The sequence below is a fragment of the Nycticebus coucang genome, chromosome 21 (genome assembly GCF_027406575.1).
Source record: "Nycticebus coucang isolate mNycCou1 chromosome 21, mNycCou1.pri, whole genome shotgun sequence".
In the NCBI taxonomy this organism is placed as follows: domain Eukaryota; kingdom Metazoa; phylum Chordata; class Mammalia; order Primates; family Lorisidae; genus Nycticebus; species Nycticebus coucang.
In genome coordinates, this window is record NC_069800.1 from 48,321,097 (window position 1) to 48,345,229 (window position 24,133).

The window sequence follows — 24,133 nt, forward strand, 5'->3', positions numbered from 1 at the left end:
TGACACAACAGTGCTCTACCAAGGACAACATAGTGAGACTCTTGTCTCCAAAAAAAAAAAAAAAAAAAGGGAAAAGGAAATGTCACCCTCAGTAGAGTACCATGGTGTCAGAGCTGGCACTAATATTGTCATGATTATTGTCAAATCATGACAATAACATAAGATGGAGGGGGAAAAACTAGAATATACTGTATCATTAAGATCAAATACTGGGCTCTGCACCCGTAGTACAGTGGTTACAGTGCCAGCCACATACACCAAAGTTGGCAGGCTCTAAACCAGCCTGGGCCAGCTAAGCAACAATGACAACTGCAACAAAAAATAGTACGCTTCAAGGCCTATAACAGGTCTTGAATAGTCTCTATGCACAAATCTGATACCCTAAAACTCCACTATGAAATAACAGCAGTGATTTCAACATCAATATTTAATGTCTCCACCGCTTTACAGTTACGTTGCAACAGTTGATCAAAAATCAACTGCACACAAAAGCAATGGGTAGACCCGTTATGAAAAGGAAAAGCAATCAAGAGAACCAGACTGAGAGATGATCAAGATGTTCCAACTATCAGGTAATTTAATAACAATGACAAATACATTAAAGATTTTAGTAGATAATATGTATGAACAGATAGGAAACTTCAACAGAAAGAAAATATGTAAGAAAGAATCAAATGGAAATGCCATAAATTGAAGTTGTCAGAGATGAAAAATTCCTTTATAGGAAGGGGGGAAACAGGAGGACGAAGCACAAATAATATTTGCAAAAAAAACAAAAGAAGAAAGACTAATGACTCTCTAAAAATAAAGTCATCAAACCACACGTCGAAGAAGCTCAGAGAATAAATACAAACAAAAAACAAACAAGCATACAAATAAATATAATAAAGACCACACATCTAGACACTTCATGATTAAACAGCTAAAAAACAAAATCAAAGAGAAAAACTTAAATGCTGCAGGTAGGTAGGTAGAGGGGCAGGTAGAGACATTACCTTCTGAGGAAAAACATTAAAAATTCACCAGACTACTAATAAAATTTCTGTAATACAAAAGACAACAGAGTGATTATCTTTAAATCATAGAAAGAGGAAGAGGAGGAAGAAGGTGGGGGAGAGGAGGAGGGGAGGGGGAGAAAAAGAAGAGGATGAGGATAAGGAAGAGGAGGGAGGAAGGGAAAAGAAGAGAGGAAGAAGGGGGAGGGGGGAAGAAGAAGAGGGGGAGGAAAGGGGAAGAAGATGAGGAAGAAGAGGAGGGAGGAGGGGGGAAGAAGAGAGGAAGAAGGGGAAGAGGAAGGAAGGGGGAAGAAGAGAGGAAGAAGGGGGAGGGGGGAAGAAGAAGAGGGGGAGGAAAGGGGAAGAGGAGGAGGAAGAGGAGGAAGAGGAGGGAGGAAGGGGGAAGAAGAAGAGGAAGAAGGGGAAGAGGAGGGAGGAAGGGAAAAGAAGAGAGGAAGAAGGGGAAGAGGAGGGAGGAAGGGGGAAGAAGAGAGGAAGAAGGGGAAGAGGAGGGAGGAAGGGGGAAGAAGAGAGGAAGAAGGGGAAGAGGAGGGAGGAAGGGGGAAGAAGAGAGGAAGAAGGGGAAGAGGAGGGAGGAAGGGGGAAGAAGAGAGGAAGAAGGGGAAGAGGAGGGAGGAAGGGGGAAGAAGAGAGGAAGAAGGGGAAGAGGAGGGAGGAAGGGGGAAGAAGAAGAGGAAGAAGGGGAAGAGGAGGGAGGAAGGGGGAAGAAGAAGAGGAAGAAGGGGAAGAGGAGGGAGGAAGGGGGAAGAAGAGAGGAAGAAGGGGAAGAGGAGGGAGGAAGGGGGAAGAAGAGAGGAAGAAGGGGAAGAGGAGGGAGGAAGGGGGAAGAAGAGAGGAAGAAGGGGAAGAGGAGGGAGGAAGGGGGAATAAGAAGAGGAAGAAGGGGAAGAGGAGGGAGGAAGGGGGAAGAAGAGAGGAAGAAGGGGAAGAGGAGGGAGGAAGGGGGAAGAAGATGAGGAAGAAGGGGAAGAGGAGGGAGGAAGGGGGAAGAAGAGAGGAAGAAGAGGAAGAGGAGGGAGGAAGGGGGAATAAGAAGAGGAAGAAGGGGAAGAGGAGGGAGGAAGGGGGAAGAAGAGAGGAAGAAGGGGAAGAGGAGGGAGGAAGGGGGAAGAAGATGAGGAAGAAGGGGAAGAGGAGGGAGGAAGGGGGAAGAAGAGAGGAAGAAGAGGAAGAGGAGGGAGGAAGGGGGAAGAAGAGAGGAAGAAGAGGAAGAGGAGGGAGGAAGGGGGAAGAAGAGAGGAAGAAGGGGAAGAGGAGGGAGGAAGGGGGAAGAAGAGAGGAAGAAGGGGAAGAGGAGGGAGGAAGGGGGAAGAAGAGAGGAAGAAGAGGAAGAGGAGGGAGGAAGGGGGAAGAAGAGAGGAAGAAGGGGAAGAGGAGGGAGGAAGGGGGAAGAAGATGAGGAAGAAGGGGAAGAGGAGGGAGGAAGGGGAAGAAGAGAGGAAGAAGGGGGAGGGGAGGAAGAGAAAGAGGAAGGGGGAGAGGAGGAGGAAGAAGAGAGGGAGGAGGGGGAGAGAAGAAGAGGATAAGGATAAGGAAGAGGAGGAAGAAGAGGGAGAGGAGGAGGAGGAAGAAACACCTCACAACTCAGAATCCTACAGTCACCAAAAATAACCTTCAAAAACGACCGCAAAATAATGAGTTTTCAGACAAATAAAAGCTGCGGTAATTCACTATCAGCACACCTGCACTACAAAAAGTAGTAAAAGAACCTCTTCGAATCGAACGCAGATGATACAAGATACAAATGAAGATCTACATAAAGAGGTGAATAGCTCCCGAAACGGTAAAAACAAAAACAAACGTAAGATCTGCTTTTCCATATTTTTGATCACTCTAACAGATAGCTATCTAAAGCAAAAACTATAAGTCTATTAACAGAGTTTATAAAATAAGGAAAAGAAAAATTCATGACAATAATATCACATAAGATAGAGGGGGGAAATTAGAATATACTGTATCGTTAAGATCACACACTGGCTCGGCACCCGTAGTACAGTGGTTACAGTGCCAGCCACATACATCACAGTTGGCAGGCTCAAACCCAGCCTGGGCCAGCTAACCAATAATGAGAACTGCAACAAAAAATAGCTGGGCGTTGTAGCAGGCACCTGTAGTCCCAGCTAGTCAGGAGGCCGAGGCAAGAAAATCACTTGAGCCTAAGAGTTTGAGGTTGCTGTGAGCTCTGACACCGTAATACTCTACTGAGGGTGACATAGAGTTACTGTCTCAAAAAAAAAAAAAAAGAACGAAAAAAGGTCACATACTGCACGTGAAGTAGCATAATATGTGAAAGTAGGTTGTGATGTATATTGTAGACCCAAGGACAACCATTAATTATATTTTAAAAGGTAAAACTAATATGCCAATGATAAAGATAAAATAAGATTTTAGAAAAACCTTCAATCTAAAAGCAGGAATAAAGAGAAAAGGGGGAATAGGTCAGATGGGAAAAATAGAAGTCAACTAGCAACATGACAGATTTGAATCCAACCATATAATAGTTATGTTAAAATGAAAATAGTCGGGCAGCGCCTGTGGCTCGGTGAGTAGGGCACTGGCCCCATATACCGAGGGTGGCAGGTTCGAACCCAGCCCCAGCCAAACTGCAACAAAAAATGGCCAGGCACTGTGGCGGGCGCCTGTAGTCCTACTTGGGAGGCTATAGTCAGCTACTTGGGAGGCTGAGGCAAGAGAATTGCCTAAGCCCAAGCAAGAGCTGGAGGTTGCTGTGAGCTGTGACGCCACAGCACTGTACCAAGGGCGACACAGTGAGACTGTCTCTAAAAAAAATAAAATCAAAAACAAAAACTTCAAATAGTCTAAAATGCCCTTTTAAAAATTCAAATAGTCTAAACATCCCAATTAAAAGGCAATGATTATCACCACACCCACTTATAAACTTTCTACAAGAAATCCACGAAAAAGACATAGGTAGGTGAAAAGTAAAATCATGGAAAAAGATATACAATGCAAATACTAACTAAAAGAAAGCTAGAGAGCTTACATTAATATTAGAAAAAGTAGGCTTGAAATGAAGGAACATTAAAAGTAATAAAGAAAGCTATCACATCATGTCAAATCAGCTAATTCTTCAAGAAGATGTAACAATCTTTAATACATACAAACTTCACGTCAGTGCTCCAAAGCACGTAAAGTGAAAACCAATAGAACTGAAAGGAGAAATAATACATATCCATAATTATAGTTGGAGACCACTCCTCTCTGGTAAAGAACAGAAGAAAAGTCTGCACGGATGTGGAAGATATGAAAACCACTGCCAACCAACTTGATCTAATTAACATTTACGGAACACCCCACCCTACAAGAGCAGAATGTACATTCTTTTCAAGTGTACATGAAACATTCACCAAACCTCTATTCTTGGCCATAAAACAAATCTCAACAAATTTAAAATAACAGAAATTATACCAAAGTATATTCTGTGACCACAATTAAATTTGAAATCATTAACTGAAGATACAAGAGAAATCATAAACACTCAAAAATAAACAACACATAGGTTAAAAAGTTAAGTAACAAGGGAAATGAGAAAATATTTTGAATTGGAATAATAAAAACAACATATGAAAATTTATGGAATGAAACGTAAGCGGTGCTTAGAGGAAAGTTTATAGCATTAAAAGCTTACATTAGAAAAGAAAGAGGCCTCAAATCACTTAAGCTTCCATCTAAGAAATTAAAAAAGGAGAGCAAATTAAACCCAAAGTAAGTAGAAGAAATCATAAAGAACAACAACAAAAAAAAAAAATCAGTGCAATTGACAAGAGAAAAGTAGTAGAGAAAATTAATTATACCAAGTGAATTATTTGAAAGGATTAATAAAAATGATTAACTTCTAGCCAGAATGATCAAGAAAAAATGAAAAGGCACAAATCCCTAATATTAGGACACAAAAGAAGACATGACTAGGGTTCTTACACACATTAAAAGGATAATGAAATATTATCAGCAATGTTATACCTATAAATTGAACAACTTAGATGAACTGAACAATTATTCAAAAGACACAAGCTACCAAGGCTTACTCAAAAACAAATAGAGAACTAGAATAGTTCTATACCAACTAATGATAGTGAATTTATAGTTGAAAATCTTCCAACAAAGAAAATCCTGGGCCCACATGGCTTTACTGGTGAATTTTACCAAATATTTAAGAAGAAATAATACCAATTTTACATAAACTCTTCCAGAAAACAAAAAAGGAGAGAACACATCCCATCCCATCTCATTTCATGAGGTCAGCATTACCCTAACACCAAACCCAGCGAAGACAATACGAGATCATAGATTAAAGACAAAGATCAAAACAAACTGAATCCAGTAATAAATAAAAATAAATAAAAGAATAATATATCAAGATTGAGATTTATCTCGGGAACATAAGATTAAAAAATCAATATAATTCACTGTATCAACAGACAAAAGAAAAAATCCTATAGGATCACATCGATAGATACACAAAGAGTAACTTTAAAACTTCAATATCCATTTATGATAAAACTCTCAGCAAATTAGGAACAAAAGGGAACTTTCTCAACCTGATGTAAGAAATCTACGGTAAAAGGGACTGAATTACTTCTCCCTAAATTCAGGAATAAAGCAAAGATGTCTACTCTCATCAAAGGTATTGAATACCACCCTGGGAGTGAAATCGCAGCAGAAGGCACAGAGATCAACCCAGGAAGAAGTAAGTTATTAGAAGCTGGCATAACTATTAATTTAGAAAATCCCAAAGACTCTATGAAAATTAGCTTCTAAAACTGATAAATTAGTTTAGTGAGGTCATAGGATGGATACAAGATTGATATAGAGAAACCGCCCTTGGCAGAGTGCCATGGCATCACACAGCTCACAGCAACTTCCAACTCCTGGGCTTGGGCGAGAGAAACCAATTATATTTCTTCATACCAGCAAGGAACAGTTGTAAATCAACATTTTTTAAAGTACCATTTATAATAGTACCCAAAAACATACTTAGAAAAAGTTAGAGGTAACTGATTAATCAATCAATGCCTTGTAATTGTTATAAACCAGTGGTTCTCAACCCGTGGATTGCGACCGGACCCATGGATTGGGACCTCTTTGTAACAATGAAAATACATCCTGCATATCAGATATTTACATTACGATTCGTAACTGTAGCAAAATTACAGTTATGAAGTAGCAACAAAAATAATTTTATAGTTGGGGGTCACCACAACATGAGGAACTGTATTAAAAGGGTTGCAGCATTAGGAGGCATTAGGAAGGTTGAGAACCACTGTTATAAACCCTACCAGTGGTTAATGAAATGGAATATACCAAAAGAATAAAGCATTAAGCAACAGAAGCTAAGAAATTATGAAGCTGAGTATCCAATGTACTCAGCCCTACTATGAAGCTAAATTCTAGCTTTCACATGAAGGCTATAACCCAACTATACCACAAGACTATGAGGAAAGGGCCAAGGAAGGGGAAGGGAGTGGGGAGGTTAGGGTGGAGGGAGGGTAATGGGTGGGGCCACACCTACAGTGCATCTTAGAATGGGTACAGGTGAAACTTACTAAAGGCAGAATACAAATGTCTACATACAGTAACTAAGAAAATGAAGGCTACGTTGAACAGTTTGATGAGAATATTTCAGATTGTATATGAAACCAGCACACTGTACCCCTTGATTGCACTAATGTACACAGCTATGATTTAACAATAAAAAAAAAAACATGCATAGACCAATAGAGCAGAGCCCAAAAATAATTCCATGCATCTCTAGCGAACTGATGCCAATAGCACATTAAAAAAAAAAAGAAATTATGAAGCTGAGAGAGCCTAAAGGAGCCTTGAGGAGTGCTTTGGGCACGAAAAGTTAAGTAGGAACGTAACATATAAGAAAACAGAGCTATAAAGTAGATAAAGGCAATTGATTACGATGAGGAAGCCAGTGGGTTAGAAAAGAAGGGTGAGGCTGACCTACAAGGGGCGATATAAATGGTAAAATACTAAATAAAGAGACCATCCAAGAAAACTTGCTGAGGAGAGCCCCTAGAGAGGTGCTGGATCCAGCAGGACGACATGCTAGTTAGTCATCTACTGCCACATGAATGCGGAACAACAGATCACAAAGTCTCAGTGGCACACAATAAGAACCTTATTTTCACTCAGGCATCTGAGATAGTTGGCACTACTTTAAAGTCTACTGGGGCAGCTTTGCTCTACTAGGTCACAATGTGGCACAGGCTGAAAGGGCTGCAGATATTCAGGGTTCTTCTCATGGTCATGGCAAAGGCATCAGAGGATCAGCTCAAGCACACTAAAAAACCTCTGCCTTTGTCTTAATTCACTAGAACAAAAGCCACTGGGCCAAAATAAGTCATAAAAGCCAAGCCCAAAATCAAGGGGCAGGGAACATAATTCCACCTACCTTATTGGGTTATGCCAGGGTGAAGAACTGGGACCAATGATTCAATCTCCTATACCACTTTTCGAAACTAGGTAGGCTTAAATCTCTGTTGTTTGCAACTAAAAGAGTCTAAAACAGAGTGGTTAAGAAAACTCTCCGGGGCCAAAGGTACATACAGTGCCACCCACTCCCTAATGCAGGGTTAGCTGTGGCTCCACAAATCCAATCTCTTTTCTTCACTAAAGAATTATTTTGGTCCTTAAGAAAGAAAACCAGGAGACAGGTCTAGAAAACAGGAAAGCAATCACTCAAAAAGAATTTTCACAGATGGAAAGTGCTAATAAAACATGCAAGGTATAGAGAATTTCAAATCAGCTCCTACAGGTCCAATGGCCACTGATTCCCTATATCCAAAGCTTTTAAGCACTACTAGCACCTTTATGGCTAAAAAACAGTTTTTAAGAGTACTATTCTTAGTAATCTCTACTTAATAAATTTTTTAAAAGGTTGTGCATAATACGCAATAAAGTGGGGATTAGTCAAATCTAAGTGGAATAGAACAATAGAACATAGAATGAAAACAAAATAGAAAAATTTGGAACTTAAGACATTTAATTTGCTAGAGGGACAGGGAATATTTACTGTTTTAAACAGTCTTTTGAGAAAGAGAGCTTTGCTTCTGCAGAAGCTAAGTAAAATTCTGGGTACACTTTTGAACTATGTCCCATTTCAAACAATGAATTTACTCCTTTTTAAGAGAATTAACAATGTCTCAGTACCTCAGTACCTCATTCGTCAATAAACAGCCACCCAAGTCAAAGACAAGTATGTACATTAATATGAACAGAAATTAGAGCTATAATGCATACTGCTTTTGCTGTTCCAAAATTTAGAAGTGCTTACTTAGGACCCAGAATACCCCGGGGCAAAGTCTAATTCATGATCAACCAGCCCATAACTGAGGAACAGAACAAAAAGGCAAAGAAAGGCATTAACTGGGATGTAACCTGAGAACACCGGGCATGCTGTGACTTATCAAGACTCTCTGCCTTACATTAGGTTGCACCTACTACCAGTGGGTGTGAGCTAACACATCTTATTAAACTCCGCATGAGTTCTCTTAATAGCCTACAAGTATTAGAGTTCTAATTTTGGGGGAAAAAAAATTATAACAGCAACTCTAGGACACACACCATTATAATAAACCAAAGATTTACACTTAAAACCAAAGATTCCCAAGCTCTCGGGTACCTACAACAAGCCTCATCTGCTACCATAGACTTCTAAAGCAGGTCCTCTAAAATTCTTTTTTTTTTTTTTTTTTTTTTGTAGAGACAGAGTCTCACTTTATGGCCCTCGGTAGAGTGCCGTGGCCTCACACAGCTCACAGCAACCTCCAACTCCTGGGCTTAAGCGATTCTCTTGCCTCAGCCTCCCGAGTAGCTGGGACTACAGGCGCCCACCACAACGCCCGGCTATTTTTTTGGTTGCAGTTTGGCCAGGGCTGGGTTTGAACCCGCCACCCTTGGTATATGGCTGGCACCCTACCGACTGAGCCACAGGTACTCTTGCTCTCCAAAGGAAACAATTTAAGAAGTGACCATAAAAAAAACACTTCCTCAAAAGAGAAAGAAACCTCCCCACCCTCCTTGTGGCAATTATGACAGAAAAATCAAACTACAATCCTACAGAAAACAATTTCTTGTCCCCAAGGAGGTGGAAAGGTAAGGTCGTCAGATTTTAAAACAGCTCTTTGGTATTCAAATTTTTGATAAGGAGAATGCCAGGGCTATTTAACTCAGCCCTATCCAAAACAACCAAAACAAAACACAGATGTTTAAATGGTAAAAAAGAAAGAGATGGTCTGTTCCACCCCGAAGACAGTGGCCTTTATTGTTCAGGCTCTTTCCTTGTGGGTATCTGTTTTCCATCTTTATTAATTTATATGAAACCATAGGGTGCTAAGTCATATTACCCAAAGCTCAACGGTGCTTTACCAGCGAACCCAACGCCCACCAGGGTCCCACCAGACTGCTGCCTGCAACACCTGCCAGTCTTAAAACTTTTCTAAACCTTTGCTTTTCTCAGGTGACAAATGCAAACAGTCCAACTCTGTTACAGCAGATTCTGAAATACATGTTATGAACCATTGTTTCTCCTCTCAAATTCTTATGTTGAAGCCCGAATTCTTCTCCCCATCTTAGCCTCTGACTGAATTTGGAGACAGGGTCTTTAAAGAGATAGTTAAGTTAAAATGAGGTCACTGGGGGGTTGTAATTCAACATGAGCACTGTCCCCATAAGAAAAGGAGATGTGGACACAGACAATCACAGAGGAAAGACCACGCGCACCTGACGAAAGGCAGCTATCCAGGAACTAAGCAGCCAGGCTTCAGAAGAACCCAGACCCACTGACATCTTCATCTCAGATGTCTGGCTGCCACCCTTGTGAGAAAATGGATTTCTGTTGTTTAAGCCATCCAGTCTGTGGTACTTGGTTATGGCAGCCCTAGCAAACTACAGGCAAAACAATACAAGGCAGAATATACTTTGCTACAAAATTCCATGATAGAGAAGAGATGCCACATCAAAATCTACCCCTAGGAAATTTTTGCTGGCTTAATGGAACATCTCAAGTTATCTCAATTAATAAAAAAAAAAAAAACCATTTGTAATAAACATCTGTACAGCTTTATCTAACCTCATAAAAGTCTTCCACAGTATCACCAGTAAAGAGCACTGCTGGAACATTCTCCCTCAGCTGCAGCAATCATCAAAGCTCACCTCCATACTTTGCCTTCTTCCCACATTATTTTCAGAACTGTATGCTAAAGTCACATCCACAAGATGAAAGTAAAACATAATTATAAACCAATGTTTTCCCCCAGATTTCTTCCCAAAGTGGTACTTTTTGCATTCTAACCCTTCTAATCAATCTAAAATCAAAGTGTCATCACTGCAGATCTCTGAAGACACCTCGCTGTTTCACACCTCCACATGTATGCAGGAGCTATCACCTTTGACCATCTCAAAAACTCCTAATAATCCTTTGACTATAAGAAAGTTTACCCTCCTCTATTGTCTTTTGAAAACCATTTTCACCTGGTGAAAGTAATTTTTGTGTCTCCTTCATTAGCCTGGAAAGTCTTTGATAGCAGAAACTGTATTCCTTTTTGAGCCCTTGCAGAGCACCAGTACGAGGTACTTGTAAACATGAACTGAATAAATGAATAACACCAATAAATTCACATGCAACCCTCAATGGCCTAGCAGTGTGGCTGATAAATAATCAGCGCTCCCCAACAACTTGGGATTAATTTCACCTACTTTTAAGCTAAAGAAGTCAGATACAGAACAGTACATTTTGAATTATTCCATATAAATTTCAATAACAAGCAAAACTAATCTTTGGTGACAGAAGTCAGAGTCAAAAGAGTGGCAACTGGCATGGGGGAACCATCAGGGAAGGTTCACACGAGAACCTTACGGGGTGCTGGAATGCTCTGTGTGCTGATCTGAAGGTGATGGTTACACAGGTATACACACATGTAAAAGACCACAGAGTAGTATACTCGAGGTTAGTATACTTTACCAGAATGCATATTACGTGTGTATTCCAGAAACCCAAGTTCTATGTACCGTCCTCACCCACATCACCTCCCACCCAAACAGTCAGTGCTTAGTAAACACTTGTGACTGAATGCCTAAATACCTTCTAAATAACAATAATCAACTACAGTATTTTCATATAAGACATGAAAAATCTAGCCAAGCAATTTAGGCTACAGGCAATACATAGGTCACTACAAAAAGTTTTAAGACAGACTGTATTATTTCACTTCCAAGAGACAGTCAACAATGTCCTTTCTAATTAACTTGTGCAAGTTCCAACTTGCTTGGCTTATTGGTATTGTTGGAAGGGCTTCAACTGTTTCTGTCCATGTGGATTTTATGTTTCTTGATTTCTGTGTATCTCCAAAGTTTCATAACGACCCATGTGCCATCGTCCCTTCACATAAGCAAGAAACAAGCATCTGCCTGGAGTTGCAGAGTGCCCACAGGGGCTACATGTGTAGCATTTCCCCTGCAACTGGCCGGAAACATAATACCCAGGTATTCAACCCAATTGCTAAAGCACTGGATCCCAACAGCATTTTAAGACACAAGGGGAAAAAACAGAATTTTACAACTGGAAACTCTACCTCATAAAAAATCTAGACACGTTAGTGATGGTATCAGAAGAAAGTCTCTGTCCACTTCTCTAGCAATTTTCACTTAATTTTTCTTTGACTGTCTGTCTACCTTATTTGACTGTCTGTCTACCTTATTTGACAAGCTCCTGTTTATCCTTTGAAACCAAACTCAGATACTGACTTTCAAGAAAGTTCTTCTTATCCTCATCCCCTTCTTTGACTGTTCTACTTAATTTGGTCTACGATGATTTTAATGTCGGTCATGTCTATTTCTCCTGTGATCACATTTATCACCCCAACACCAAGTGCATAGCAGAGCTCTTAAGAAGCATGCAAATGGGGCTGCGCCTGTGGCTCAGTGGGTAGGACGCCAGCCCCATATACTGAGGGTGGGGGGTTCAAACCCGGCCCTGGCCAAACTAGAACAAAAAATAGCTGGGCATTGTGGCGGGCGCTTGTAGTCCCAGCTACTCAGGAGGCTGAGGCAAGAGAATCGCCTAAGCCCAGGAGTTGGAGGTTGCTGTGAACTGTGTGACGCCACGGCACTCTACTGAGGGTGATAAAGTGAGACTCTGTCTCTACAAAAAAAAAAAAAAAAGCATGCAAATGTCTGGTGAACTGACTTGAAACATGACTTACCACTGGACATGCCCAACTCTAGAGTCCCAAAATAAGTGGTATTTCCCAGATAAGGCACAGTCTGTACTCCAGAAGAGGGAGTGAAAAAACTATAAATATTCTCTAGGAGGATGTTATTTTTAGTATTGGTCACCAGCCTCCAAGAGTGAACTTCAGGGTAGCAACGTGGAGGCTAAATGACTTAAGTGACGACCGTGGGATCTTCCAGGAAAGCTCCGCTCCTGAAGCATACAGCAGACATGGTTCCAAAAGCAGGGGGTTCACTCAATTCAAGGCAAGGTCTCCAACACCCTGGGCATTTATCTACATACGTAAAGTATAAGAACAAGTAACCCTGTGACCCTGAACAAGTGACTTTAGCTCCCTGTGCCTCAGTTCCCTCATCAGTAAAATGGGGTAGTAACAGAACCCATAATCTCACAGGGTATTAAAAGGATTAAATGAGATAATAAAAGAATATTTAGTGCCTGGCATATTGGGAGCCTTCAATAAATGTTTGCTCTAATTATTCTACTGCTCTGGGATGGGAGAGGGAAGCCTTGGTTTTATTCTGTCCTACCCTATTTCTGCCCTACCAGCCCTTCCACCAGAGGCTTCCCAGCTGATCCCCACTCGCCAGGCAGGGCCTCCCCCAGCCATGGTGAACACACCCCACCACAGCTAAGCTGTACCTCTTTCTTCAGATCCTCTCCTCTCCTATTCTCCTCATGAAAACTTAGTTTCCTATTTCACTTCTTTTTTTTTTTTTTTTTTTTTTTTTTTTTTTTTTTTTTTTAATTTGGCTGGGGCTGGGTTTGAACCCGCCACCTCCGGCATATGGGACCGGCACCCTACCCGCTGAGCCACAGGCGCCGCCCCCTATTTCACTTCTTTAGTGCTCTTTCCCCTTTTTCCCAACAGGTTAATGACAGCAAATTGACCACAGGTCACCACAGTCACTCCCCCGAATATTCTGATGAATAAATTCAGTTAAATACAGTGATAAGAATTTCAGACTCTTCTAATGTAAGACCAATCTTCCCTCTGTCCATCGCCTTCTCTCTCTGAGGAAGGTGGATGCTGGCATCACAAATCACAGAATGAAGGTGTCCATTTCCCACTCCTGAGAAGCAAGCCCTTTGCTTGCTCACCAGAGCAATTTTACCTGTGGTCTTTAAAAGCTCTCTGCAGCCCACTCCTGCCACGAGCTCCTCAGCCTTTATCCCCATCCTAAAGAATAAAACTGCCAGTTCAATCATATTTAAGGTTTTTATGAAGCGCAATCAGGTGACTGCAGTGAACATAGTGCAACGGTTCTCAACCTATGGGTCGCAACCCACAGGAACTGTATTAAAGGGTCACGGCATTAGGGAGGTGGACAACCACTGGCACAGTGGCTCAAGGCTGGGACCTTGGCCCGCCTCTTTTCCTTTCTCTAGTGGAAAGTCTCTAGACCAGCTGCCTGGTCTTCCCTGCTCTTCTCACCAGCTGTTATGCTTCTGCAGGTCAGGAGGTCAGGAGGAGCATTTCTTTTTAATAAATATTTAAAAATATATAGAATAAAAACTGTTGAATTTTGGGCAGCACCTGTGGCTCAGTGGCCCCATATACTGAGGGTGGCGGGTTCAAACCCGGCCCTGGCCAAACCGCAACAACAACAAAAAAAAATCGCCAGGCGTTGTGGTGGGAGCCTGTAGTCCCAGCTACTCGGGAGGCTGAGGCAAGAGAATCGCCTAAGCCCAGGAGCTGGAGGTTGCTGTGAGCTGTGTGAAGCCACGGCACTCTACTGAGGGTGATAAAGTGAGACTCTTTCTCTACCAAAAAAAAAAAAAAAAAAAACTGTTGAATTTTACGAAGCAAATTATATTTCAATAAACCTATTTTTAAAAGACTAAAGAACAGAAAATAGTAAATCATAAGAAAGAATACTGGGTCTTAACATCTTTGAATTAATTATAAATACATGTACTGCAAATATGTGTGTGTATTCTGTACACAATATAGTGTTTTTGTGACTGTGAGTTATGGTCACGAGACTGTGAAGCTCTAGTTTTAGCAATCAGGTGCAAGCCTAAGGTAAATTCTTTGTGAGGAGACACAGCAGACTCTCTGGCCCAATTCAAGTTGAGTCATCAGGGGGCCTCCCACTTAAGTTAGAGAGTGCATTCTCAATAGAGTGGTGTTGCCCCACGGAGGAGATGCTGGTCACAATGTCTGACTCGTTTACCTATAAAGCAGATATACACAGAGTACACAAACAAGATACACAGCACACGTGCGGTATTAAAATTCTGGTGGGAGGGCAATAATGGTAAAAAAAAAAATTGTCTATAAAGGCTCCTTTGGGAAGCAAAAATGAAAGGAAAAAAAGGTTAAGAAACACTAGGTTAAAAGAATTCATTTCACAAAGCCTAACTCCGAATCCTAATGCTGGAAACGTCATTTTTAGCAAGGCCCTGTCTTTGGTTGACGTAGATTCCCTTCGTGTGTGTGAGTGCACGGCGTAGGTGAACATGAACTGGTTAAATAACATGATTCTAATGTTTCTAGCCCCTTGGTCAAACACCATCCAGGCCTAACAATCCAACCAGTGCTCAGATTTACGTGAAAAGATGTTGAGTTCAGTTTGGGACTGGGAAAGAGGAGTGAAGCTGCTATGTTTGTGGCTGGAAACAAAGGTTTAGATCACAGAAGAATGTGGGGATGGAAATACACATTTCTGAGTCAAGAGTTGAAACATCAAGAATAGCCTGCCCAGGACGGAGTATAAAGCTAAAAGGGCAAAGGACCAACAAGACATGACCTTGAACAATATTAAAGTGGGGAATCAAAGGGCCCTTAAAAGTTACAAAAATAAAAATAAAGACAGGTCATGATAATGAGTGGTTCTCAAGAAACAGTGTTAGATAAAAAAAAAGTTTTTGGCCGGGGTCGGGTTTGAACCCGCCACCTACAGCACATGGGGCCGGCGCCCTACTCCCTGAGCCACAAGCACTGCCTGCATTAGACAAATTCTTAATGTTTCGAGTAAGTTAGAGTCAGTTATGAAAATCATTTCTAAAAGTCTCATTAACACTACTACTACATTTTCTTAATTAAACATGAGTGACCTGAATGGCTTTAAACCTAAAATGAAAAGTAACTGTCAGGCCAAAGCCTCTCCTATCCTCAGGAAGATGTGAACTAACACCTGCAGAGTCTACCACCCGCCTTCTAAAGAAGGCCAGTGCCTGGCCAGTGGTGGGGAGCATGGAAGGAGGTAAGCAGAGAAGGATCCAGAAGCTGGGCCAGTGTTCTCTGTAAGGTGTTCCCATTTCCATTTCTGAATCCTGTGACTATCAGGTTAAAGTACTCAAAATTGAAACGGAAGAACAGGACAACCTAATACAATACCTTATGCTTGACTAGATCCTGACCGGATCCTAAGCCGAGGGGTAAAGGCCTAAGTAGCATTTGCATGGGAAAATTTAAATATAAACTGTGTGAATGGTAAAGAACCCGAACTCCACAAAATAAGTTAAAGAGGTTTACTCTGAGCCAAATACGCACAATCAAGGCCCAAAGAGCCACACCCAAGAAGCCCTGAGTAAGTGGTGCCTCCACGGCAGGGTTACAGTTTGGTTTTATACATTTCAGGGGAGAAGAATTAACACATGAAGTCATAAATCAATACATGGATGGCAGACAATGGTTTAGCCGAAAAGGTAGGGCATCTCAAAGCGGGGCATTACAGGTTATAGGTAGGTTTGAAGAGTTTGATTTGTGATGGGTTAAAGAAATGAAGCTTTGTATAAAGGCCTGGAATGTTTTAAGCTTAAATCTGTTGATCAGAGACAACCCACTAGACACAGACCCAGACCCATGGGATCTGTTAAGTAAACAGATGACTGCAGGTGTGGTTCAAGCTGCCTGGTATCGCCTTAGGCCTGTTAGTGAGTGACAAAGGATGCCTTTAGGAGGGGAGGGGGAAGGAATGAGGCATATCAGATCACGGCTGGCAACTAAATTTTTAAAATATTTCTGGGGTCCCCTTGGCCAAGACAGGGTCCATTAAGTTGCTGGGGGGCTTAAGATTTTACTTTAGTTCACAACTACATATTGGTTGTATATCATTTCCTGATATATGGGTATAAAAAATGCCCTTTTTCTTAGCATAAATATGAAAAATATTTAGGGTAAAGTGTCACAATGTCTGCAAATGACTCACAAATGCAATAGCTTTAATAAAAAAAAAAGTCGACATAGAGAGAGACAAATTTATAAAGCAAATCTGGCAAAATGACAGATGAACGTAGCTAATGGGGAGATGAGTATGATATTATTCTCATACCTTTCTGCAGGTTTTATGCTTTTCAAGATACAACATGGAATATAAATGCCTATAAGTCAAAAAAACTGTTTTAGGTTTCAACTGCCCTCCATTAGAATGGAGAATAAAGAGCTGATTCAAAAATGACACTCAGCATTTTTTTTAGTACTATCCCCATTCACAAATAAACTTGGCAAAGAGAAATGCCAAGTGCATACACAAGTCAGTCATTAAGTTCCTGAGCTATTAAATAATTAGAATTTAGATTTCATTTTTAAGGTATACTTTCCATATGTTGCTGGATACTTTATATGGTTTCTGTATTTTCAATGTTATATCTGAAGGTGGGCATGGTGGCTCAGACCTGTAATCCTAGCACTCTAGGAGGCTGAGGGGTGAGGATAGTTTGAGGTCAAGAGTTTGAGACCAGCTGGAGCAAGAGACCACATCTCTACCAAAAATAGAAAAATTAGCTGGTCATTGTGGACCCCTCTAGTCCCAGCTACTTGGAAGGCTGAGGCAGGAGGATCACTTGAGCCCAGGAGTTTGAGGTTACAGTGAACTATGATGACACCATTGTACTCTACACAGGACAACAAAACAAGATTGTCTTTAAAAAAAATTGTTGGAGACGAACACAAAGAAAACTAAAACAAACAAAAAAATTAGCTGCATCTCTCCTTGGCTCAATTCCCAACACCTCAATTCAAAGAATTATCTCCTACCCAAGCCACTGCAATAGTCTCCTAAATCATTACCAATTCATCAGGCCCCTCCGTAAGAGTGGTTCTCGAACTTGTGCATGAAAGGCTCTCCAAACTCAAGACACTGATCTCTGATTATAAAACTCCAAATCAACTTTCAAGAACCAGTTTAAAAGGTCCTCCCTTTCAAAAGCCCTAACCAGCTCCCCTGGGTTCATGTTTGCTTCCTTTCTTGTGTTCTAACAAAATTTGGACATATCTTCGATTTGACATTTACCATGATGTTTATAGTAGCAGTTCACCTCTGCCTCTTCTAACAGATTGTGCATTCCACCAGGGCAGAGACCATGTGCTTCATCATCTTCAAGTTCCCAGTGCCCAGTAATGGCTGAAACACAGTGACCGTTCAATGACTGTTTACCAAACAAATGCACATCACACACTCCTAGAATAAATAAATAACAATATGGGAAAAGGCAAAGGCAATTCAATATGAAACACCAATTAGTTAGAGAGGCAAATTCTAACTCCAAAAGTGCTGTTTCAGGCTGATGTAAAGGCCCCATGAAGACACAGAGTCTTGTTTCTAAGTCTCAAAAAGGAAAATATCTAGAGGAGGCCAGGAGTGAGTGGGGGGCAGAGAACTCTGAATACAGGAAATAGCATAAACTCAGACCATCACACAGGAAAAAGCCATTCAGCTCTGCCTCATGATCCTTCAAAAGATACCCTAAAGAACTCTTCAGAAATTCAGCGTGCTTTTCTCAGTTGTATTAACCCACTGTCTCTTTATCCCTCTTTGTTGTTTTTCCTTAGTCTTTATCACCAGTTGATACATTATGGTTCTGCATAGGTGTATTCAACTACATTTTGTATACTCTTGCACCCCAGATTTGTGACCACAGGCCTCTGATTCTCTGCTTTCATCCACTTAGAGACGTCCTCCCTACCTCACCCAGTTTCCACATGTCCAAATCCTGCCCACCCTCCCAGCTCTTCTAAATGCCCTGACTCAAAGCTTTTTCTGACTCCCTATTCCCCCTCGGAACTCCCAAATCCCTTTACCTTTCTTATCACACTTCTCACTATCTTGTAATAACACAATTATCTGTGTACTGGTATTTAAGCATATCTCATCTCCCTTTATATTTCAAATTACTTAAGGGCAAGCTCTATGTTATTTTCCCTTAAGAGCATGATTATTGAGTAGTCTCAGCTATACCTATTAGATAAAGGGAAAAATTAAATTAAAGGTGCTATTAAACTTTTAATATCTTAATATTAACATTAGAAAGATTGGTAATGATTTGTCTTTGTTCTTCTGGCCCTCTGATATCTGATTCATTAATATTATCCAACATTTATAGCATGCTTTCAACAGGCCAGGCACTGTTTTGAGGTTTTACATAAATCAACTGATTTAATCCCCTCAAAAAACTATGAGATAGATATTATTATTACCCCTACCTCACAGATGAGGAAACTGACGCACAGAGAGGTTCATGTAGAAAGTAGCAGAGAGACTTGGTGCCTGTGGCTCAAGTGGCTAAGGCACCATCCACATACACCTGAGCTGGTGGGTTCGAATCCAGCCCAGGGCCCGCCAAACAACAATGACGGCTGCAACCAAAAAAAAATAGCCAGGCGTTGTGGCGGGCGCCTGTAATCCCAGCTACTTGGGAGGCTGAGGCAAGAGAATCGCTTAAACCCAGGAGTTGGAGGTTTCTGTGAGCTAAGATGCCATGGCACTCTACCCAGGGTGACAGCTTGAGGCTCTGTCTCAAAAAAAAAAAAAGACATGTAACATTTCATTGATAACATCTGTATTGTTCATTTTAGAGAACATTAAAAACTCACACAGTCTTTCACAGGTTCATTCCTAATCTCAGAGTACTCTTGTCCCCTATTTTCACTGTTAGAATTCAGTTCTCTTTTGACTTAGGGGACTTTTCCCCTAACCTCTGAGAGTTGTGTGGGTTTTCAGGACCCTACCACTCATAGGCCTCACAAAAAATGCACATGACTGGGACCCCATTCCATCATCCATAAAATGATGAAATTAGACTAGATGTCTTCAGAAGTGCCTTCCAACTCTGCCTCTTTGCTTTCCTGAGAAGTCAAAAAGAAGCTTTGCTTTTGAAGAGGCTAGTTATGATGTGTAAATATTAAACTAGCTCTTTCTACTAGACAGAACTGCCACCACCACACTGTTACTGTAACAACAAAGCTTGGTTCAAAAGTATGCATGAAACACAGTCAAGAAAACCGAGTCCTGCTGGCATGAAACGCTGCAGATGCAGAGGGCAGATAAGATGGACAGAGTATGATGGCTGTGTGTAAATGAGGAGACTGGTATTTCTATGTGGATTATGAAGTCACACTCTGAGCTGACAGCTCAGAAGGCATTCCAGGAACCAGTAGCAGCAATGGCAAGCAACTTGAAGAAGGAACCTCCAAACGTTTTAAACTTGGAGGTTCAATTTCAATAAACCCCTCAACAGTAATTCAAATACACGTGTTCAGAGAACCTGGCACAGTAGCACATACCTATAGTCCCAACTACTCAGGAGGCTGAGGCAGGAGTATCACCTGAGCCCAAGAGTTCAAGTCCAACCTGGGAAACAGAGCAAGACCTCATTTCTTAAAAAAAAAAAAGCCCGAAGATCTAGAACTTGAAGTCCTTTGGAGAAAGTCAGACAAAAAAAAAAAGCCCAAAGCAGCGTATGACAAAATGTTAAGCCCCCAAAGGGGTACTTGTGTCATTTTCAGCTAAACAGAAGCCCTCGGCCAGATAACCTACCACCATAACCCTTTTTTCACTCTGCTCTAAGAGTATATGACAGCCCCTACAACAAAATTAATGAGAAACGGTGCTGATTCGTAATGAAAACCAACAGAAGACAACACAGCATTAACTCATGCCATCAGCAAAGCAGGCACTGCTGCTTTATAAATTTTTCTATGCTGGCAGCCCTACCCAAGATCTTTAAGGAACCTTCCAATTCTAACATTCTGAGTCTATAAAACACGTGAGACACCCCTTACTGTTTCTCATTACTTCAAGAGTCACTGTCTGAATGACTAACAGTTTCCTGCTTGAAAACCTAAAACCTAGTATGTGTATTTAATAAAGCTGGTGTGTGACTGGATGCATTTTATGGTGCCTGGAACAGCATTTCAAAAGCTATGACTCTACATGTAGCTCTATAGACAAATTTGCTTCCACATGTTGAGCACAAAATAATTTTCAATATACTGGAATCAATGCTACCCTTGATTTTTGGAAATTTAAAACTTGAAATACAAGCAGCTGAGGAGGGGAGATGGAGAAATATAGGCAACCTCAAATGAACAAAAGAAATCCCTTCTAGTTACAAGTCAATTTTTTAAAATGTCAATTTTTAAACAAATTAGAAAGAGACAAAGGATAAGACTCCGTCTCTCAAAGAAGCTTGATGAATATTACAAAAAACAAAGATTCTCTTTATAAATTGAAAAATAATTCCCTAAGTTAGCTGACCAATAAACCTGAAATACTTTATATAGTAAAAATCTCCTACCACTGAAGTAATAGAACCCTCATAACCAGCGTTTTTTTATTGAGAATTGGACTACATTATTGCACACTTAAAAGCTGCCTGTCTTAAATCTTTAAATGAAAGAAAAAAGCTTTAGAAGTCACGCTGAAAGATACCATGCAAGTTAATCATAGATTTGAAGGGTCATAAGGTCTCGCCAAAGTAACTACTTTGCAGTTTGTAAAGCCGTACAGGAGGAATCAAAATTTATTTTTTTTGATCCTATTATTTCCCAAACATTCAAATGAACTTTCAGATAAAACTAAATAGGTAAATATAAATAGGCAAATAGTGTCAAATTTTATTATATGACTTGCTTAGTCTCACTTTAGACTAAAGGACAGTCTTGTTCTCTACTATATTTTCCTTTACAGATTAAGAAAAACAAACCCACTTTTGCTCCAAAGGGTCTAGAGTTGGGCTGTCCAATACTGGTCCCACTAGCCATGTGTAGCTATTTAAATTTAAACTAATATCAAATAAATTTTAGATTCTCATCCTCAGTCATAGTCCACATTTTAAGGTTTGAAAGCCAAATGTGGCTCCCTTGCCAATACCAGACATTTCCATCATAGCAGAAAATTCTGGACAGTGCTGGTGTAGAACAATGCTTCTCAAATTTCAGTGTGCCCAAAAATCATTAGGATACCTTGTTAAGACAGATTCCTGCTTACCCACCTCCCCCCACCCCCCAGCTTATTTCAGTAGGTCTAGAATGAGGTCCAAACATTTCTAACAAGCTCTAAGGTAACACTGATGTTTTCCATCAAAGCATTCTCTATGATAAGGAATTAGTAATAGTTTTAGGGGCTTGGAGCCCATAGCTCAGTGGTTAGGTCGCCAGCCACATATACCTGGACTAGCGGGTTTGAACCCAGCCAGAACCTGCTAAACAATGACAACTGCAACAAAAAAATAGCCGGGCATTGTGTTGGGCGCCTGTAGTCCCAGCTACTTGGGAGGCTGAGGCAAGAGAATCACTTAAGCCCAAGAGTTTGAGGTTGCTGTGAGCTGTGACACCATGGCACTCTACCAAGGGCGAAATAGTGAGACTCTGTCTCAAAAAAAAAAAAAACAGTTTTTGGATTTGGGCTGGGCATGGTAGTTCTCACCTGTAATCCTAGCACTCTGGGAGGCTGAGGCAGAAGGATCACTTGACCTCAGAAGTTCAAGGCCATCCTGAGCAAGAGTAGCCAGGTATACTGGCAGGCACCTATAGTCCCAGCTGCTCAGGAGGCTGAGGCAAGAGGAACACTTGAACCCAGGAGTTTTAAGGCTGGCATGAGTACGCTGATGCCAAGGCACTCTAGCCTGGGCAACAGACTGAGATTGTCTCTAAATAAATAGTTTTTGTCTTTTGGAAATCCATAGCTAATACTTTTATAAAATACCAGGAAAATGAATTAACAGAAAAAAATAAGTTAAAAAAGACTACTATGCACACTAACATTTTTTATTATTAGAGCCAGCAGGCATATTTTTCTAACAAAGTGTTAGAAACACATCTACATGCTTCTTTTCAGGTCATGCACTCGCTTGCCACACACAGGCAAAGAGTCCACAGATCTCTACAGTTTGTAGACAGCTTTCAGTGGCCCAATCTAGAGGAATTAATTTTACATTTTTACTTATCTTTCTGGACCTGGTCATTAATGGCTTCTTTCACCTCCTCGATGTATTTTTACAACTCGAGGCAAAATTGTTAATTCAATTAAGCGAAATATCCCTAAATCCCTTAAGTGATACTATACCAGGTTTGCTTAAAGAAGCAATCTACTGGTATCATTATTTATAAAGTGATCCGATTCTACCACATCATCAGTGATGGTGATGGCCTCACCTGTTCATGCAAATCCACATCTGCATTTAGGCTGCTAACACTGAAAGAATTAAGCCAAAAATACAGAATCTCTGTGTTAAACTATGTAAAATTTCTTTCAGTAAATAAAATCTATGATCCAGACTTAGCTTACCAGACATAATCCTTCAAAGCATTTCTTAGAATACTGATAGTTTTTCTTGAACTCAAAGAAAACGGTCCAGATACACTTCTTTACTCATACACTTAATAAACAAAGCAAATGCAATCCCCTTACAGGAATCAATGCCCTTCACCAAACTGCCTGAACAAGCTTAAGCATTTTCCGTACTTCTACATATCAAACCAAATAAAATGATTTTCTCCTATTCATAGACTTCTATAAGAAAATTTGCAGGATAACTTTAGGTTCAACCACCTCCTACCATTGCTTACAATTTTCTTGTTGTTCTAACAGGAATGGTCAACCTGCTGCCCTCAGGGCTATGCAGAGTATGTGAGAACTTTTTTGCTTATCTGTGGTGGTAGATATTACAAATTTATGCGCTTTTTTGTTGTTGCTCATCAGCTTTCATTCATGTTTGTATATTTAATGTGTAGCCTAAGACAACAACTCTTCTTCCATTATGAAGAAGAGAAGCCAAGTTTGGATGTCCCTGCAATTTTGATCCAACTGCCTGAGTTCCTATATAAGTAAATCATAAAATAAGACAGAGAACTTTAATATGAGATCCTTCTTCTATAGTAACACTTGGCTTTATACACACATTCTCTGTAAAATTTTTAAGCAGTCTAAAATAAGCTTATATGTTCAACCCTATTATTTTAAGAACTTCTACTAAAAATCAGCATTAATAGAAGTTGCAAGGCATCTAATAAAAATCTAGGAAATAAAATAATGGAGGGATTCTTTCTTAATTATTCCTCTTCAGTATAAGAAAGGAAACCCTTTTCCTCCTAAAATTTTGAATGAAGCAGTAACAGAATAAATAAAAAGTAGTATTCAAAGCAAGAAAATGTCAGGAGCTTTTGCCACGGCCACCCCTCCAGTTCCATCTGCAAAGGCAGATGTCTGAAAACAAGACCTCCAGGACCCTCTAGGACCGCCTTTGCAATTGCCCCCAAGCCTCCCACTCTTTAATTCTTATCAGGCTGCAGGTGTTGAGAGCAGCACCTGCATTTCATACGATTACCGGGAGGGAAGAATTTTAAGGATGACCACAGGAAATACCTGGATAGTGCCCAGAGGAATGCAGAAATACTTCACCCAAACCAGGCCAACTGATCAACCCTGAGATTGCCGAACCTGCTAAAGGACAAAAAAGCTCAAAGAAGTCAACCTCCAGGCAGAAGATTTTGCTCTTGCAAAGCAATTGTTTTGGAATGACCTAAATCAATGATCCCTAATATTTTTTTGTATGCGTGTAGAAACGGATTGGGGTGGGGGAATGAGAGTCACAATCCCTTTGAGAATCTTAAAAAGCCATGGATTCTCTT

General features: G+C 40.6%; 1 protein-coding gene across 4 annotated transcripts in view; it reads right to left on the reverse strand.

Annotated features, from left to right (window-relative positions):
- The window catches only part of CHD6 (chromodomain helicase DNA binding protein 6), a 213,623-nt gene that overhangs the window by 183,784 nt on the left and 5,706 nt on the right, over positions 1-24,133 (reverse strand). Inside the window, exon 2 of one of the 4 annotated variants that reach the window (XM_053573512.1) lies at positions 17,517-17,627. The exons of 2 other annotated variants lie outside the window; for them this stretch is intronic. The gene's annotated coding sequence lies outside the window, so the exon portion shown is untranslated. Of the gene's footprint in view, positions 1-17,516; positions 17,684-24,133 lie in introns of those variants that run through there. One more of the 4 variants, XM_053573514.1, reaches the window with a different exon arrangement.